The 19,032-nt window shown below is 45.3% G+C and overlaps 1 protein-coding gene across 2 annotated transcripts in view; it reads right to left on the reverse strand.

Annotated features, from left to right (window-relative positions):
* Rbm20 (RNA binding motif protein 20) overlaps positions 1 to 19,032 on the reverse strand; it is a 184,716-nt gene that overhangs the window by 59,259 nt on the left and 106,425 nt on the right. The window lies entirely within an intron of this gene.

Consider the following 19,032-nt stretch of genomic DNA (forward strand, 5'->3'; position numbering starts at 1 on the left):
CCTGGTGAATGGAAGCAACCATTACACACAAACGCTTGACTAGCAAAACCTCCAAAATTACAAACAGATGCCACCATTGAGAGATAAGGTAGAAAAAAGTCAACCGGGTAAGGTAGCCCAGAGTTGTAGGAGACCAGGAGAGAACGATGTCTCAAATTTGAGGTTAGCTGATCTACATAGCAAGTTCCAGGCCAGTCGGGGTTACATAGTGAGATCCTGTCTCAAAAAAACAAAACATAGACAAAGATGATGTATATATCTTTGATAAAGGTGATTTGGAATACATAGTTATTACTGTCATAGTCTCTGATTCAATAATTCAATTATGAAAATGCATCCCAAGGCAAAACTTGATAATTGAAAATGTCCTATGACACATTTAATGGTCTAAAATCCCTATCCAATAATAGGGAGACAGAGTTTGAGCAGAGTAAATTATGCTATATCTATATAACAAAAACATAAGTAACCATTTTCAATTTCTTTTTGAATATGTCCATTATTATTGAAACATTTAAGACATTCAGAAAGTTTTGCCCAGGCCCAGAGGGATGCCTCAGCGAGTGCTGCATCTGCTGTCATGCCTGACACCTGACTCGATCCCCGGGACCCACGGTGGGAGGAGAGAACTGGCTCTCACAAGCTGTCCTCTCGAGTTCCACAGGCACATCATGATAAATGCACACGCCTGCCCCATAACTCATAATAATAATACATAAAGTATCTATAGAGACTTGCTCTGTTCCATGCACAAAATAAAAACCAGCCCAGTGTGCTAACTCCCGACATGCTAACTCCCCACTTGGCTCTTGCTCTCTTCTCCATGATGATGAGTTCAGCACTGCCATTGATAAGCAACATCTTGAATTTGGCAAAAATCACTGGTTCAAAAAAATTATCACTTAAATTATCTGAGAAAACCCATATGTTTCTTGGCTTGAAAACTATACACAGAATGAACTACATATATATTTATGACACACATTTTCATCCTAGTCTTCAGTTCAGATCCAAAAATAATAAGATGACTTTTTTACACAGAAGTAGTATATGCAATGACCAAAAATATTATAAATGAAAAAGATCTACATTTGAAGTAGAAAGTGCTGGTCAGTTTTCACAGAACCTTATGAGAGGCGGGAGGAGCCGGCCCTGCCACGTGTCTTTCTTGTGTCCCATGTCAGTTGGCTCTTGCGTTTCTGGGCAAACCAGGAATGGCCTTGTCTACACATGGGACAGACTTTCCCAGAGAAGCCTGTATATGTGGCGTCCACGGTTGAGGCTTTCGGGTAAACCATATTTTCTGGGTCTCAAGTTCTCCTTGTGGGAAATGAACATAACCAGGAAATGTGTTCTAGATCCGGTGAAATGGAATTCTGGGGCTGTGAAATCTGGGGTCCAGATTGATGGACCAGGCAGCCTGCACAATCAAACTGCTTAGGAAGATGAAGCTGGAAAGGGACACACAGCTGTGTCCTTCCGTCTCCGCTGTCATGAGCACTGGGCAGTAAAAGCTCAATATAATGAAACAGGGAGGGAAAGAGGGAGGCAGCGAAGAGGCTGGGGTGGGTTAGGGAGAGGAGAAAAAGGCAGACAAACAAGGGTGTGTCACTCCACACCTCCTTCTCCAGTGCTCCTTTGAGGAATGCTCAGGTTTCTCTGGGAGGAGGTAGAGAGACTGTGAGACTATGTGAGCTCTCCCGGTGATGCTCGTGACCCCTGGGGGCTTGGTGCATTCTCAGGGGTCACGCCGGATAGGTCATTTTTATTCCAGTTTTGTAAAGCAAGAAGGTAGAGTTCTGAACACTCACTGTAATTGAGGAAAGTGGGTTCAGCCTGTGGGACCAACCCCAACCCCACAATGAAAGTGGAGCCCCCTGGGCCCGTGTGCAACCTCCTGGGCTGCTTGCGTGTTTGAAGTGAGATCCCACAGCACTAGCCAGACCCACACTTAAGTACAAGAACAAAACACACTGCCATGCCAGATTTAAAAAAAAAAAAGGCTTTGCACCTCTTTCCCTTTTGTGTGAGGAATCATGCTGGACTCTGAGACTGGCTGCATTTTGAGATATGGGGAAAGAGGAGGAACGATGCTAATGGTATTCTGGGCCTTTTCCCTCTGGGGATTGTGTAGGTGGCAGCCAAGCTTTGCAGGGCCCTTTGGTGGCACACCAATCCCAGCAGGAACAGAGTGGGAGGGGCCAACAACTGTTGACGCAGTCAAGATGAACCGAAAGGAGGGATGGTCCCATCAGATGCGTGATTACGACTACTAAGCCTTAGAAGGCTGATTCAGCTCCCCCAAACCTGCCAGCACAGGGCCAGCTCTTCCCCAGGCTTGTGCACCACACAGACTGTCCTTGCAAATCTTCCCCCAGGCTTGTCCACCACACAGACTGTCCTCGCAAACAAGGCGCTAATGAGGTGCCAACGTGGTTGCTATGACCAGAGGCGCACAAAGTTGGCTATGTTTTCCCCAGGGAAGGCAGCTGTGTTTTTAAAACTTGAATTCTGGGCTGGAGCAAGTTCTTGGTAGAAGTTCTCCTCTTGGGTGTTGAAAGGCTATGCAAGGAAGAACCATCTCCCAGTAAGGAAAGTCACCCACGCAGCAGGTGTGTAAGTCAGATACAGGAATGGCTGCAGAAACGCACAGTTCGGATCAGGCACACCAGCAGACCAGAACCGCACCACTCAGATCAGGCACACAAGCAGACCAGAACCGCACGGTTCAGAACAAGCACGCAGCCAGATCAGAACGGCACCGTTCAGATCAGGCACACAAGCAGATCAGAAACGCACTGTTCAGATCAGGCACACAAGCAGATCAGAACCGCACCATTCAGATCAGGCACACAAGCAGACCAAGAACCAGATGTTTCCAGCTTCCGCTTTATCTTGCAAATTCTCACTGTGCCCAGTTTTATTTAACCTTACACAGAAGTGATTTCACACAAATCATCCACACAGAATAGCCCTTTTAAACAAATCTTAGATGAGAAAAAGATGAATTGTTATTGAAGTGGGGCAAAAGCCCTAAAACCCTTTACCCGAAGGGTTAATAACCTAGCCAGGCTAGGTGGCAGTACACACCTGTAAGCCCAGCACTTAAAAGGTAGAGAGAGAAGGGCCAGGTAACTCAAGGCTAGTATTGAGTACTTGAGTTTGAGGATAGACTGGGTTTCAGTCTTCTGTCTCAAAAAAAAAAAGGAAGAAAAGGAGGGAGAGAGGAGAGGGTGGATGGCATTTATACGCTTACAGTGTTCTTGAGGTGTCTATTTCAAGGTTTTACTGCTCTGTTTGAAGAGAGTCCCCAGAACACGAGGCACACCCACACTCAAATCCTAATACAAACACATTTCAGAGCCAGATGAAGACGGCTCTGTTACTTTCTCATTTGTGTAAAGAACCAAGCTGAGGGGCGGGGGAGCAGTGAGTCTTGGAGCTTCTTGCTTTTTCCCAGAAGACTTCCTCACTCTTGGGTGTATCTGGTAACTGCCAGGAACAAAATAAGGAAGAAGATAATGGCTGTGGCTTATGGAACCTGGCAGTTGGGAGATGTGGGCAGAATATACTTTATGTAGATAAAGTACCTCCAACAGTTCAAAAGGGAGAACCTAAGTGCACAGCTACTAAATGGAGTTCGCCGTTGAACAGCTGTGTACAGTCACTCACCACCCTGCCACAGCACAGCCATTTCAACACACTCCTCTCCAAGTCTAGATTTTGAAACCAAACAGAGGCTGGAGAATGGCTCAGCAGTTAGGACCCCTGGCTGCTCTTTCAGAGGACCAAGGTTCAATGCCCAGACACCACATGGCATCTCATAACTCTCAGTAACTCCAGCTCCAGGGGGTTCCGCACACATGGTACACAGACATACATGCAGGCGAAACACCCAGACACATAAAAATGAGTAAATATTTTCTTATTTTTAAGAGAAATTGGATAGATAATTGAATCATGGCCCTTCAAAGACATTCACATTCTAATCTGCAGAGCCCATGAGAGTCACCTTCTGTAGTTATAAGGACTTTACATGGTGATTAAATTAAGGACCTTGAGCTGAGAGAAGATTGCCTGGATGTTACCAAGGCCTGCTCGGTATAATCACAAACGTGATGAGGGCGGGAGTCAGTGAGAGAAGATGAAAACAGGGACCAGAGAAAGAGAAAACGATACACTGGTGTTTTGGGAAGTGGAGGACAAGACTGTGGGCCAAACAGCATAGGCAGCCTTGAGAAATTCAAAATAAAAGGGGATAGGGAGGTTCCTGAAGAGCCTGGGCAGGTGGCAGCCCTGCGGACACTTTGACTTTAGATCTACTGAGGTTGATCTTAGAATCTGACTTCCAGAAATGTAATAAAGTTATATTGCCTTGCACTATCAAACGTGTGGTGCTTTATTGCCGCGGCAACAGGAAATGAATACGGTTTCCCCAAAACACCCAGACACTAAGAGTGACTCTGCTTAGAGAAGCTGGGGTGGGCCTGGGCACTGCCTCGATGTTGTGAGGATGAACAGATCCTGCTAGGAGCCTGGGTAGCACAGAGGACATGAGGGGACGATCCAAGAGGTTGGGAAGCTAAGGCCACCAAAGAACTTCCCAGAGGTGCTGTAGGGATTTAGCAGAGTCAGTGTACCTGGGATAGATGTTATAATGAACAGCTGTTTTGTTCTTGACCTTGAAGACTCCTTGTGCAAAACAGTGATTGTTTCCTACGATTTGTAGAATTGTTTTACTGAAGGGGCACGGCCGCCGCCGTCCCGTGACTTGGTCACAAGACATTCCAGGCACACCTGAGGCCTTGTATTATTGTGTATTTCAAACAACACATAATAAAGAACCAAAGTCAGGAGGGCCTATGATGCTGTCCTTGAGTAAGACATGTGAATTAGATTAGGGACCTTGGTATGAGGAAATAGTTTGGGTAACAATAAGTATGTCTTTGTATGACTTTCGGGGTTCAGTCCATTAGAGAGGCTGGACCTTCCTGCTTCCACATAGGCCTTAAAATTTCATCTTGGCATGCCCCCCTTCTTTTACCAACCCGGCTACATGGTGCACCCCGACACAGCGGACTCTTAAAAGCCAGCTCACTTTATTCGTGAGGACAGCAGCAAACAGGGAGAGCTTGGGACTGCAGGATGCTAGAACTCGCCACTCTCAATCCTTTATCACCACACACAAAAGTTAACTTGTCCCATGTCACACAGGTGGCCGCTGGTGAAACCTCAGTGAGAACCAGGATCATCCAGCTTCCAGTGCCTGGGAGAATTGCCTTAGCTTGGAAAAGCCTACTAAGGCCCAGGACTGTCTATCCTCCTCTCCTTTAAATGACTGATTGTGATTACCCACCCTGACGCACGGGTCACCCCGTAGCTCACCCTGTTGCTCAGAGGGGTATGGAGTATCTTCCACATGCAATGCATACAAAGCATCCACTAAGACCTGGGAAAACATGCCATGCTGGCACGTCCTTCCTTTCTTTGAGATAGGATCTCTCTACACAGTGCAGGCTGTCCTAGAGCTCACGGTGTAGACCAGACTACCCTTGAACTCACAGAAATCTGCCTGCCTCTGCCCCATGCCCCAAATGCTGAGATTAAAGGTATGTGCCACCACACCTGGCTAGCTGGTCTTCTCCTGCGCCCCTGCTCCCATTCTCCAGAGGCAATGGCCAAGGATGTCCTGTCCAGAGAATGAAGAGGTGGCACAGGATTTGATGCACATTTTCTTGTCTACACCATGTGTGACTGCTGTTTGCGGCCATCCCCAGCAGATGCAGAATCCGGGCAGTACACAGCACAGGGGTTCACGTGCACCTCACCCAGAGTGACAGTGCCCATCAGATGCCCTCCCTGAATCTGGTCCCCACTCACAGAAGCAGCAGCTGACCGTACAGGCCCTAGTTTATCAAGAGACTTGGGAGGGCTCCACGGTTTTATCTCTGAGCCACTAACTGTTACAACAAATTCACAGTGTATAATTAGATTTAAAACCTAGTAGTCTGCTTAGAAAAAAAAATAATTAAAGCAGCATTTCCCTGAAGAGTTTCAAACTAAAATATTACATAAAGGCAAACTAGCCAACCTCATGATGTGGAAGGTTAAGAGATATGGAGGAAAACCTGCCTGTAGAGGTTTCTCATCCTGCCGTGTGGAGAGGACTATAACTGTTGTCCCAGCTGATTGTCCAAGCAAGATGCAGTAGAATGGGTTGCGTGCAGGCACAGTGGAACACGCCCATAATCCTAGCACCAAGAAGGCAGAGGCAGGAGACCACTGTTAAGTTTGAGGCCAGCCTGATCTACATAGCCTTTCTAAGTTAACCAGGGCTACTACATACAGAGACACTGTCTCAAAACAAGAATATAATATATATGAGAGAGAGAAAGGGAGAGGGGGAGGGAGGGAGGGAGGGAGGGAGGGAGGGAGGGAGGGAGGGAGGGAGGGAGGGAGGGAGGGATTGGGATGCTGGAGATCTCCATCCTGGTCTAAAAGGAGAATTTCAATGACACATAGGACCCTGCTCTGAAACAAGACCAGACGCGCCCTCAGAATTTTCTTCCTTCAGCCCATGTGGATCTGACATCTGCAAGCTGGCTAAGCTGCCAGGGGAGCAGACATATATAAGTGGAGAAAAAGAAGACTTTCTGAGATGGCAGCGAAGGACATGATGCTCTCTGACTGAGGAAGCTCAGGGCAGGACAGGTTCACACTGCACTTTTCAAGTAATTTAACCAACGAAAGAAAAGACCAGCCGAAGAGTTTCCCCCTCGAGTCTGAGCAAAGGCTAGCAAGGTCTGGGTTTGTTCACCCAGTGACAGGTGTGGAGAAACATCAACAGGTAGGGGAGGACCAGCTGTGAGCAGGGACCCAGGCTTTCATCTGCCTGTTAGGGGATGCGAGATTAGGTAACATAGTTGAACATTTTGAGCCTTAGGATTTTACCTGTGACAGAAGTCACAGCGTCCAGGCAATGTGTCTCAGGCTAGGCTCCTCCTCCATACAACAAAAAAAAGTTAAAAAAAAAAATAACTACACCCATATTCCCAAATATTGTTTATAAATGTTCTTTTACATTTAAAGGGGGATATGTTATAGATATGAATAATTTACATTGGTATAAATTTTGCTTTATTGATATAAATTTAAGGTTAATCTTGTTATATGCATATTCCTGTTCTTGATTAAGGTATTGTGACTGTGTAGTTCATTTAAAAAATGTAGAAAATATAGGTTGTTAATGGATAATCATCTATAATAGTCAAGCCTGTAGTCATATTAATTAGATTTTCTAGACATATAGAGATATATTTCAGTTATATAGACATTCTTCATATCTTTCAAAGACTACAGAACATGGCATGTAATGTTTTAATAACTTAGGGTTTTTCATGACAATGAGACACGTCTGCTCCCGGCAGCACCAGCTACTTCAAGAGGAAGATGGGCATCTAAGAAGTTCCTTATGGAGTTTGATAGCCATTTGGGCAAGAAACTTCTCTTGTCTGGACTGCTTAACTGGATACAAGAACCCATAGATAGAGGACTGCTGAACTTGCCAAAAGGTGATATGTTCTTTAGGGGTTCCTGATTCATGAAAGAGTCTGCAAGACATTCTACAGGATACAAAAAAAGTGACTAAACTGTCTTTAAAATTTCCTGCTTCATAAAAAACAGTCTGCTAAATACTACGAGCCTAAAGGCCAAAGATGAATGCCCCAACAGTACAAAAAATACTTCGGGTGACTGTACAGACAGCGAGATATCTCTATCATTTCTAGAGTTTTAAAAGTTGCTTACTTCTTGTTTACTTAGATAATATTATATCCTTCTGGAGTCTTTGATAGGGTTAAAAATAGATAGTTATAGTTTTACATTGTTGTGATAAAAGATAAAGTAGATATAAGTATTGTAACTGTAATTCTTGCTTGATAACTGTTTTGTTATATGTAATTTTACTATGTTAAAGTAAAAGCCTTTCTGGTTTAAACAAAAAAGGGGAATTGGTGTAGGAGGTCCTTCTATATTTGTGTTGATTTCATTGGTTGAATAAAGAAGCTGCCTTGGCCTTTTGATAGGGCAGCTCTTAGGTGGGTGGAGTAGACAGAACAGGAGGCTGGGAAAAAGGGAAGTGTGGCAGATGCCATGCTTCTCCTGCCCAAGACAGACGTTGGTTAGATTCATGCCGGTAAGCCATGACCTCGTGGTAACACACAGATTAATAAAAATGGGTTAACCAAGATGTGAAAGTTAGCCAATAAGAGGCTAGAGCTAATGGGCCAGACAGTAATCTAATTAATACAATTTCCATGTGGTTATTTCGGGGGTTAAGCTAGCTGGGCAGTGGGACGCGGCCCGCCACTCCTCTTCCATACAACATAGGGTGATCCCAGCATCACGTTGCCCTGGTAACACAAGTGCAAGGACACTCATTGATACTCTCTTGATGATGACTGGGTGGAGGTTTGTGGTCATGCCCAGTTGCCAACCTAGCTGTTAAACAAGCCATCACTTAAGGAAAGGCTGACTGAGAACAAAGACAGCCCTGAGGGCAGCAACTTTGAAATGGGGCGAAGGCAGCAAGGGAAGCTTCCAGGGAGCGCTTGAGCCCACTGTGCCTGGCTCTACTCTGGACTTTCCCAGTGCAGTTCCTTAGTTTGTTAAATAGAAACACTGTTGTGTCTGGAGAGATGGCTCAGCACTTCAGAGCGACTGCCACTTTTGCAAAGGACTGCATTTCAGTTCCCAGCACTCAAGCCAGACAGCTCCAAACTACCCATAACTCTAGCACCAGGGGATTCCATGCCCTCTTCTGGTCTCTATGTGCAAACACACACACACAGAGAGAGAGAGAGAGAGAGAGAGAGAGAGAGAGAGAGAGAGAGACCAAAACCCATTCATGTTGCAAAATGGACGTGGCAGCATGTCCCTATAATTTCAGAATTCGACTGACTAAGGCAAGTGAATCACAGGAATTTAGAGCCAGCTTTGGGCTACACCGTGAGGCCCTATCCTACCTTAGCAACAATAATGCTTAAAGAAGACCACCTGCTTAAATGATATGCGTTTAACTCACGTCGGCTCTTCTCCAAGGCCCACACTGACTAGGGGCTCTCTGGCTCCCACCCGTGTCTCCTGAGGAATGAATGGAAACAAGGACCAAGGGAGAGAACTAGCATATCACTGCAGGGAAACCTGGGCAATGACTTTGATATAAGTGCCTGCCAACCAAAGACCTGCTTCTGGGGGGTTCTGAAAACAGAATGCCCTTCCAAGCACAGCCCAGTCACAGTCCCACCTGTTACACGATAATATTCTTGTACCCTGTAAAGATTTGTCACTCATATTCGTTTAATAAAATGCTGGTTGGCCAGTAGCCAGGCAGGAAGTATAGGTGGGGCAATCAGACTAGGAGAATTCTGGGAAGAGGAAAGGCAGTTGCTACCCAGACACAAAGGAAGCAAGATGAAAATGTTGCACTGAGAAAAGGTACCAAGCTACGTGGCCAAACGTAGATAAGAATTATGGGTTAAGTTGTAAGAGCTAGTTAATAATAAGCCTGAGATAATAGACCAAATAGTTTATAATTAATATAAGCCTCTGTGTCTTTTTGGTACTGAATGATTACAGGACCAGGCAGGACAGAAACTTCCATCTATACCCACCTACTGGAAATGGGATTTGGGAGGAGAAGCCCCCACAAGGTGGCGCATGGTCTGGGGTAGTCTTTTACAGGGTTGGGGATCCAGCTCTGGCCACACTTATGTTCCCATGAGCAGCAAAAACAGTTCTGTGGCTATCTGCTGGGACACCTTCAACACGTGACATGTCATTTTAGTAGCACTGTGAGCTGACTTTGTGTGAAGCACTTGTTATCACTTCCTAAGGCTTAGATAGGAAGTGTCCCTAGGGAACTCAGGAGTTGGTTTGGTCCCTGATGGTGACATTGTTGTGTGTGTGTTTTGGGGGGGGGGGGGTAATTGGACCATGAGGGTACTAACCTCATCAACTGATTAACTCAGCTCACAGCTAAGAGGGTCTTTAGGAAGGGGTCACCAGAAACATGCCTTTCAAGGGTTTATTCTGCCATAGTTCATTCTAACATGACTCTACTTCCAGCCACCACGAAGGACCAGCTGTCCCAGCATGCTCTCGCTACCATCATGCTTTGCTTCACCGCAGGCCCGGAAAGAACAGTGTGAGTCAGCACAGCCAGAGGCTGCTGGAGCTGAAAAGAATCTCTCCTCCCTTAAACCGTTTCCTCAGGCTTGGGGGTTGGCTCAACACATAAAGGCGCTGACCTCCAAACCTGACTCTCTGAGTTCAATCCCTGGGACCCATGTGGTAAAAGGAGAAAACAGACTCCCACAAATTGTCCTCTGACCGTCGCATGTGTACCATGGCATATGAACCCCTTTCAATAAAAATTGGTTTTCTTGAACATTTTTGTTATAGCCGCAAACACGTCTAAGTAACATATTCTTCTAAGAGGAAAAGATCTTCATTGAAAAGGTAATAGTTTTTTGGCTGGGGATCAAGCTTTATGGGTCCTAGTCTCAACTTGTCTCTCAGCAGCTATGTAGCAGTGAGAAAGGAAAAGGCTCGCTCCCTGCACCTCCACGCCCCTGTCAATGTAGTTAGAGGCAGGTCTAGCCATTAGCCCTAGTTGGCTTGGTGCTGACTGTGGAGAACTAAATTACCTTCAAATTTGCAGTGATGTTTCTGCCTCAGCCTCCCAAACAGTATACTCATTTTTTTAAAAAAAGTATGCATTTCTAATTGAAGGGCCATTAACATAAACTGTTCTCTGAGTACTGTGGAAACTGCCAGATTCTGCGTTGCTATAGCATGCTGCAGAACGTTCTTGGGGAGGACATTTCCCATGTAATGGGAACAAATTCCTTTTAGGAAATAGTCCTCTGAATGGGAAGTATCACATCTTTGGATGCTCTCCTTGCTACTAGGGGTTGGGATAAAATGAGTTAACTCATTGATTCGGTCATACCAATGAAGTGTCAATCACATCTATGTGATGGCATCACAGTGGGAAGGAGGGGCTTTGCTCAGAGGCAAATACAGGTTTGACAGTTGGTACCGTATTGTATATGAATTCCAGCATTACCTCTTATAAGCTAGTGTCTCTGGAACAATACTCAGCTTCTCTAAGGCCTGAGGTCCTCATCATGAAAAGGAAGACAGATGTAGCTAAGTTGCAGGCTTTCTCTGAGGGTAGATGGGTGCATAAAGTGTTTAGCGCGGTTCCTACTACACAGCAAGTGACCACTGCTATTATTATTTCTGCCGTTGTATAATCGCTGCCAATAGTATCCTTATCGTTGTTGCCCTCAGTACAGGCAACATGGGAGCTCTGCCAACAAAGATAAATCTTCCTCACAGACAAGAAGGAAACTAAGGTTGTAGAGATGTAAATGCGGAGAGAAGAAGAACAGAAGACAAGGGGTGGACAGCTGCTGGGAAGAGCAGGGCAGGGGTAGGGTGGGGCCCAACTGCAGAGGTGGTGGTGACAGTGGTTGGGTGAACCAAGCCAGGCAGTGCTAGATTTGTAGGGCTGTTGAACAACAAGGGCTTGTCTGAAGGTCCAAGCCATCACCATAACAGCTCAGTCCCAGGCTCTTGCCTGGTGATGTCCAGCCGCCCAGCAGCAGAAGCCAAAAGTATGTCGGTGCCCAACCAACAAAACCAACTTTGTTCACAATAAGCGGGATGGCTTTCGAGAGAACAATTCAGAGATTTAAAATCTCTCTGAGTTAAGCTCAGTTCACTTTCCAGACTATGTAATAAATATGTTCCTTCTTTGTTTGTGCTAAGATACGAAATATGATCCAGGTGAGCAGAGTGACGGCCGAGCAGGAGGATTCTGTCCACATGTGGATGGATGTTCCTGATAGAAGAGCCTAATCCAATTATTTGCAATGAGGGGCTCAGGCCTTTGCTGTCTCCTGGAAACTAAATATCTCCTAGATCTTTTTTCAGCTCCATAGTTCCATTTGAGCACACATATCCAAAATTTAGATGGGTACAGAGAAACTCAACAATGCTCCCCAGGTGAGAATGCCATAACATCCCCCATTTTTCTACAACACTGTAATTTCACAATTGACCAATTTTTTTTTTTTTTTGAGACAGGGTTTCTCTGTAGCTTTGGTGCCTATCCCGGAACTAGCTCTTGTAGACCAGGCTGGAGAACCAGACAAGAAGAGCTCAAGGGTTTCACATATAAAGGAAGGCAAGAAGGTGGAAAAGCTAAGTGTGCCCCGATTGGATTGGTACCCATTATCTGCACTGCTGTAACAACTGAAATAACTGCATGTTAATCATGGGGGGATTTACTGCTGTAACGCTCTCAGAGACTGGATCACACCATGCGGCACACGGGGAGGCCCCTAAATACCAGGTTAGAAAGACGCTGGTAATGGTGTCCTGGGGCTGTGCAGGCTGCAAGTTCAAATCCTAGCTAAATACTATAGACTTAAAGAGTAAGAAGAAGCCCTGGGGACCATCTCCTGGTCACAACCCACTCATCCAAAGAGAGCAAAGGCCAGAGAAGTTGGTGAAATACATGAGTCAACCCCAGTCATCTGGCTGGATAGAGCAGAGCCATGGCTGGAACCCATAGCTCCGGCAGCACTCAACAGGGGAGTCTTCTCCTCGGAGACACACTGGTGCTCAATCTCTTCACAAACAATGCTTCTGCTGGATCATCACTGGCGAGGCCTCTGTGACTAATTTCAAGCTTACCGGGTCAATGCTGCTAACCCGTGTTTGGGCCTTTGCCACCACATTACCATAGGGTGAGTCACATCACTGTGACAGCTCTCGAGATGATTCATAGCATCAACAATAGTCCTCCTGCTCTTTGCTTCTGCACTTTTCTCTTGTAGGTTCATAACACACACACACACACACACACACACACACACACACCCATCTCCAGAAGCACATGGGTAGTAAAGTCAAATATGACCATTTCCTGTTTACATTAAGAAGACTCCAGGTCATGCATGGTGGTAAGCACTTGTCATCCCAGCACCCAGGAGGCTGAGGCAGGAGGATTGAGAGTTTGAACATAGTTGGGGCTATATAGTGAGACTTTATCTAAAAAACAAACAAAAAGAACAAGACCAGAAAGGATACAGTGAGCCACTGGAGGTTATCCACAGACTAACGGAATTAACTAAAGGTCCTTTAACTATAGGACCAATATTTTCTCTGTCTACATAGTCACTAAAGGGAGTTTCTAAAGCTATATTTTTGGCCCTATTTCCCTCCATGACTTTGATATCCAATTCCCAGCCTTTGGCCCCCTGTGGGCTGTACCACTATTATCAGACATCTTGCAATTCTCACAAAAGGGACCTAGTGGTTTTTATGGCTGTTAGGGGTGGGGACTGCCTTTCCTGCCAGAGCAATTAGGACTCAGCATGTGCAGAAGAGAAATGATAATGCCACACATGCAGAAAATAGCACACTCTCCCAGTGCCACGGACGACAGACCTTAAGGTGCCTAAGCTTTTGGCATGGTGACTTGGTAGACATGGAACTCTTATCTCCCCATGAGCCGGGTTTCATTCATAGCTATCCTGGGATTGCATGTGGTCGGCAAGGGATGGATTGGACATGCCTGGAAGTATGTGAGAATCAGGCCAACATCACCACTAAGAAAAACACACTAGTCTTTTTCTTTCATACCCTATTGTTTTCTTTTTAAGATCTTTTTGTTTTGCAGTATTGTGGACATGTGTGAGGTGTGTGTCTCCCACTAAGCTGCATCCACAGCTACTCAATTTCCTTTCTTTAAAATATAGTTTATTTTATAGAATTATGAACCAGGAGTGGCGGCACATGCCTTTAGTCCCGGCACTCAGAAGGCAAAGGCAGGTGAATCTCAGGTGAAGTCAGCCTGGTCTATATAGTAAATTCCAGGTCAGCAAGAGCTACATAGTGAGACCCTATCTTTAAAAAAATCAATAAATAAAGAAATTATTATTATTATTATTATTATTATTTGAAATAAGGTCTCTCAATGTAGTCCTGGCTGTCCTAGAACTTACTATGAGATCCGTCTCTGCCTCCAAAGTGCCACCATGCCTGGCTTATGACATAAAATCATTAAAGAAATGGATTTATTTAATATGCATTTTGCTGTGAATTTCAGAAATATAAAAGTAGCAAGAGTCTAACAAAATCATTGTCCATCCCCCCTTGAACATGATGGCATTATAGTCATTTTTACTCAAATAAACCTTTTTTATAAAAAAAAATACATAGATAAACACAGCCAAGCTAGGCAGCACATGCCTATTATCTCAACACATCAGAGGCTGAGGCTGGAGGAGGGAGGCCAGCCTGGGCTACATATTGAGACTCTGTCTAGCTCCCCGATATATGCTGCCATCCCCTTCAAGATGCTGCCCAGTCCAGTCCCACCCTCATTTCCCCAGAGACAATTATGGATGGTTTGTATGTCTACCAGTTTATGCTTGAATCTGTCTACATATAAAAGTATAAACATGAATCTTTTCTACATGTGTGTGTTCATAAAACAGCATGTAGGACTAGTTTTGACAAAATCTCCCAAGAAAACACACACATCTTAAGATTCTTTCATAATTGAGCACAGTCACAATGGATTGAAAATTAGTAAGCAACATTAGATGGCCCAGACCTGGTCCTAGACCAAGATTTATTCCCTGTGGGTCCACGGGGCAGTCTACTTTCCTGAGAAAGCGGGATGAAAGGAAAGGGCTCTGAGGTCCCTTGGACCTTTGAAATCCGATGACTGTGAGGTTCAATTTCCTCATCTGTCACACAGATACAACAATGCCCTCTGCTGCACAGACTGCCCAGAGATCAAAGTGGCCACGCAGGTGCTTTGCTGAGTGGGATGATGGTTTCCACAGACTAGCTGTGGCTGGGGTCTGGGGATACCTTAGAAGAGGCCACTATAGCATCTGCACGAGGCTTGGCTCGGATGCCTGTGTTGCAGGCCAGGCCGTATGAAATTATTTCATTTTCTTTACCCTTGTAATCTGGGACAAGCATTCCGGCACAGCAGTTCCCTAACTCTCTCGGAAGATGTGGTGAGCGAAATGCCCGAGCCTCCTACAATCCTCTCTGGGAAGGTCTGTCCAGCCCGCTCCGGGCTTTCAGAGTGCAAGGAGCCCGGATCCTTCAGGGCTGGAATTGATTTGTCTGAGATGTAGTTTTTCAGGTAGAATTTCACTTGTTTTATAAAGATTAAAATCTAAGAAATTGGTCTAAACTCTGGGACTAGGGGACATTTATCCCAGTTTTCTCAGAAACATTAGATGTGATGATCTCTCGGCTGAGACACTTTCCTGGAGGCAGCTAGGCTGCTGAGAGGAAGAACAAGCTTTTTACGTCTAAAGTGTGAAACTCCAATGCACAGGTCCCTAAGAAGTCAAACTGTTCGCCTGTATATATAAACATGAGCTAAATGTCCAGGGTTTCTAGGCAATGCTGCTCCAGTAAAATTCAATGTGCACAGATTTGTCCACGCCATTGTGTGTGTTCTAAACCCATCTGCCCATGCCCCTGGAGAAGCACCAGGCTTCACAACGAAGCCCACCTTGTCCAGGCAGCCTTCTCTCACTTCCCATACAGTGTGCTCCAGAAGGCCCCTCCACTCTCCATCCCTTTACGGCCCTCTCACAAATCTGAACACCAAATCAGCTGTCTGGCTTCCCCATTACCCTGTGATCATTTGAAAGCAGATATTACATGACCCATTCCGTGTCACAGTACCCAGCAACAGGCAGAAATGCAGAACTAATTAACATTTCTTTTTCCATGGACACACAACAGTTACGAATCACATCCTCAATTTTGTTTTTCCAGCTAAATAACTCATGAGTGTATATTATTACAAAGCTTTGAAAGATGAATCTCTGGGGAGAATTTGGATTAGAATCAATCCTTGAACACTGTCAAAACTATGTTAATACCACCAACCACATCAAGTAAAAATTCTAAAATATTCAACTAACAGATTTGTTTTCTCATTTTCCCTTTTAGCTGAATCTGAAGAAAATGCCACTTCAGCGTGTGATTTAAGGAGATGTGTATAATCTACATGACTTGGAGATGAGCCGTGTGCACAAAAGGGCCCTGTGTTCTCTGAGCGCTCTTCTCAGTACTGGACACTGCTGGAACTTTCTGTGGGAATGCGCAAGACTGTTATGAAGTTCAAGCCCATTTTAAACTAAAACAAAAATTTTAGATTCATTTAAAAGTTCTCAAGCTAGCTGATCTTGTCCTAGAACTACCTGCCCCGGAAACTAACTGATGCACTTAAAACTAAGGACAAGGCAGGAATCTCTATGAAACCGCAGAGGCCGGACAGGCTAGTGACAGGGCACTGTTGGGGTTATACGTCACAGCAGGAGTTCGCAAACTCTGCAGAGCTCCAGGAGAACTCAGAACACAGGTGCTGGGTGCCGGGTTCTGCTTGCCCAGCTTCTGACTCAGGAGGCCTCGGGCAGACCTGGACGTCAGCATCCCTAGCAAGTCCAGGTGATACTGCTGCTGAGCCTTGAGAACACCACACTGGAACAGCTTAGGAAACACTGTGAGTTCCAAGAATATGGTGAGGGTGGGGAATCCAGTCTCTCTCTTTAATAAGCCGCTTCCGCCGACGACACACCAGCAAACCGAGTAGGGTGCGCTGCAAAATTTCAGGCATTGCAAAAGTCATCTCAAGGAACACAAGCAGTTAATCTTCTAACACTCCCGTCCCTGTGAGATCCAGTCAACGTTGTCAACCACTGCCTTTCAGAATAAAAAACACTCAAAAAATAAAACAAAAAAAAAAAAGAGGGTTTTCCTAAAGTTGTCATCTCTCAAGATCTGGTGGCATTTTTGGAATCAAGGACTTTTTAAAATACTGACTCTTGGGTCTCACCTCTGAAGAATTTTATTATCCCGAGACCCAGCCCTGGGGTGTTAGCTGCCCAGGGCACTATCATGAAGCAAAGGCTGAATTATAAGTACTTTTAAGACATCTCCCGCAGTCTACAATCTTCAAAACTCCATTTGCCCACACGGCCCAGTGCAGACTAGGAGGAACTGGCAAGACTTAGGACTGTCTCTCAGGACGATGGAGATGCAGATCTCAGCACAACCGGCTGTTGGTGACAGTACAGGGTGTGTGTCAGGAATACATATGTGGCCTAATTCCTTTAAATTCTGCTGCCTCCATGAGAAGAACATAAGGTCAGAACCTGAGTAATCAACTATATAACTGTTTATTGGGAAAGTATATGGCTTCCAAAGTGAACAGACATTTGTGGTAACTTAAAGCACACCCCTTTCTGAATATCACCCACAAAACCTAGGTACTCTGCAAGGCTCAGAATATTAAACCTAGGTTACCTCTGATAAGATAGCGGTGTCTATCTTCTGTCTTATAGACAGAGCTGTGACCATATGAAAGTTGCCACAGAGAACAGATAAAAAGCAAAGCAGCCATGGTTAGAGAGCGGGCCCATCTCTGCTACGTGTCCACGTGTCCTTCACAGTATTTTCCCGAGCACCACAAACCAAGTCTGTATTTTAAGATCCGAGCAGATTGTAAACTGCCTTGCCTGAGGGTGAAACTTGAAGGCTGGCTTTCTTTTCACTTGAAACTGCCTCTCTCCCTCTGCCCCCCACCCCATGCATTGCTAATTGGGAGCAGCCCACGCTTGACATGTACACAGCCATCTACGGTAAAATTGATTATTATATTACTATGGAAAGCAAGGAAGTCATTTCGTTCAAAATATCAGATTCCACAAAATCATACACAACAGCTGTTGGTGTATGCATGTGGGGGAGGGGCGAGCATCAGTTCTCCCTCTTCAGCTTTCTGGACAGGGAAGGAAAAAGAAGGTTCTAATGCATTTAAGGCAGAAACCAATAGTGAAGCTAAATAATGATTTGTTTGGCGTTTTTAAGGTTCAAAACAAAAATCCCATGGTTCAAGATAATCTCTCAGGCTGTTTTATGGGTGTAGACCTTCTGTTACACTCTTTCAAGCAGAAAGTCGGCGTTGAAGCTACTTTTAATTACATCAGTTAAAAATAAGGTGAGTCCTGACTGGTTGTGCCGGAGCCTAACAGATCATAGCACCCATGTCCAAATATGTCTTGGAACCTCACCGCCAACTTTTAAGCACCCGCTTGTTTATTTGCAGACTCTTAATATTGTTTTACTTAAATTTTTAAGCTTTCCTTAAAGGTCGCTGAAATTCCCATTGGGACCACCTTCAGGGGTGCTTAGAAACAATTCGCAAGAGAGTGTCTCGTGGCGAAATTTCCCCAGCTTCTAAACCGTTACCATGGCATTCGCCTCCCGGGTCAGAACAGGTCTGAGTCTGCACTCAACGTTGCCGACCATTTCAAACACCTTCCTGCTCATATTCCATAGCCGGAAAATGCCGTACATAAGCCCAGGCACCTCAACCGAAGAGATCCCCAGCGCTCCTAAGGTTTCGGGGTTCTGAACGTGTCCACTTTCAGTCTCTCAAATCTGATCAGAGTGCAATCTGATTCCTCTAGACTTACTGACATCAGATTGCTGATTTCACCAGGGTCATGAGGTGCTGCTTGAGGTCACATGTTAAACCGCCCTTGGGAATAATTTATTAAAATTCTTTTAAACAAGAGGGTGTGGAGATCCCAACAAATCGCATACTCATGCCCAGACAGTTTGCGCCAAGAACATGGTCCAAAGCGCCGCCTGGACTGGAGGATAAAACAAACCCCTTGACGGCGCCCCCCTCCCACTTGGGCTGGGGAAAGGTAAAGTGATGTCATGCGTCATGCGACCTTACCTTTCAGAAACAGACCAGGGCACCTGGCATGAAGGGCTGACCTGAGGCCACCGAAGCTGGGAGTCATTTTGGGTGTCTCACATGTACCTCCCTAGGAAATTCCAACAACATTCTACCCGCTTTCTGCATGCCAGCCATGACAAGCCTCCATCCACTTAAACTCTCACGAGTCT

The sequence above is a fragment of the Chionomys nivalis genome, chromosome 8 (genome assembly GCF_950005125.1).
Source record: "Chionomys nivalis chromosome 8, mChiNiv1.1, whole genome shotgun sequence".
Classification (NCBI taxonomy): Eukaryota; Metazoa; Chordata; class Mammalia; order Rodentia; family Cricetidae; genus Chionomys; species Chionomys nivalis.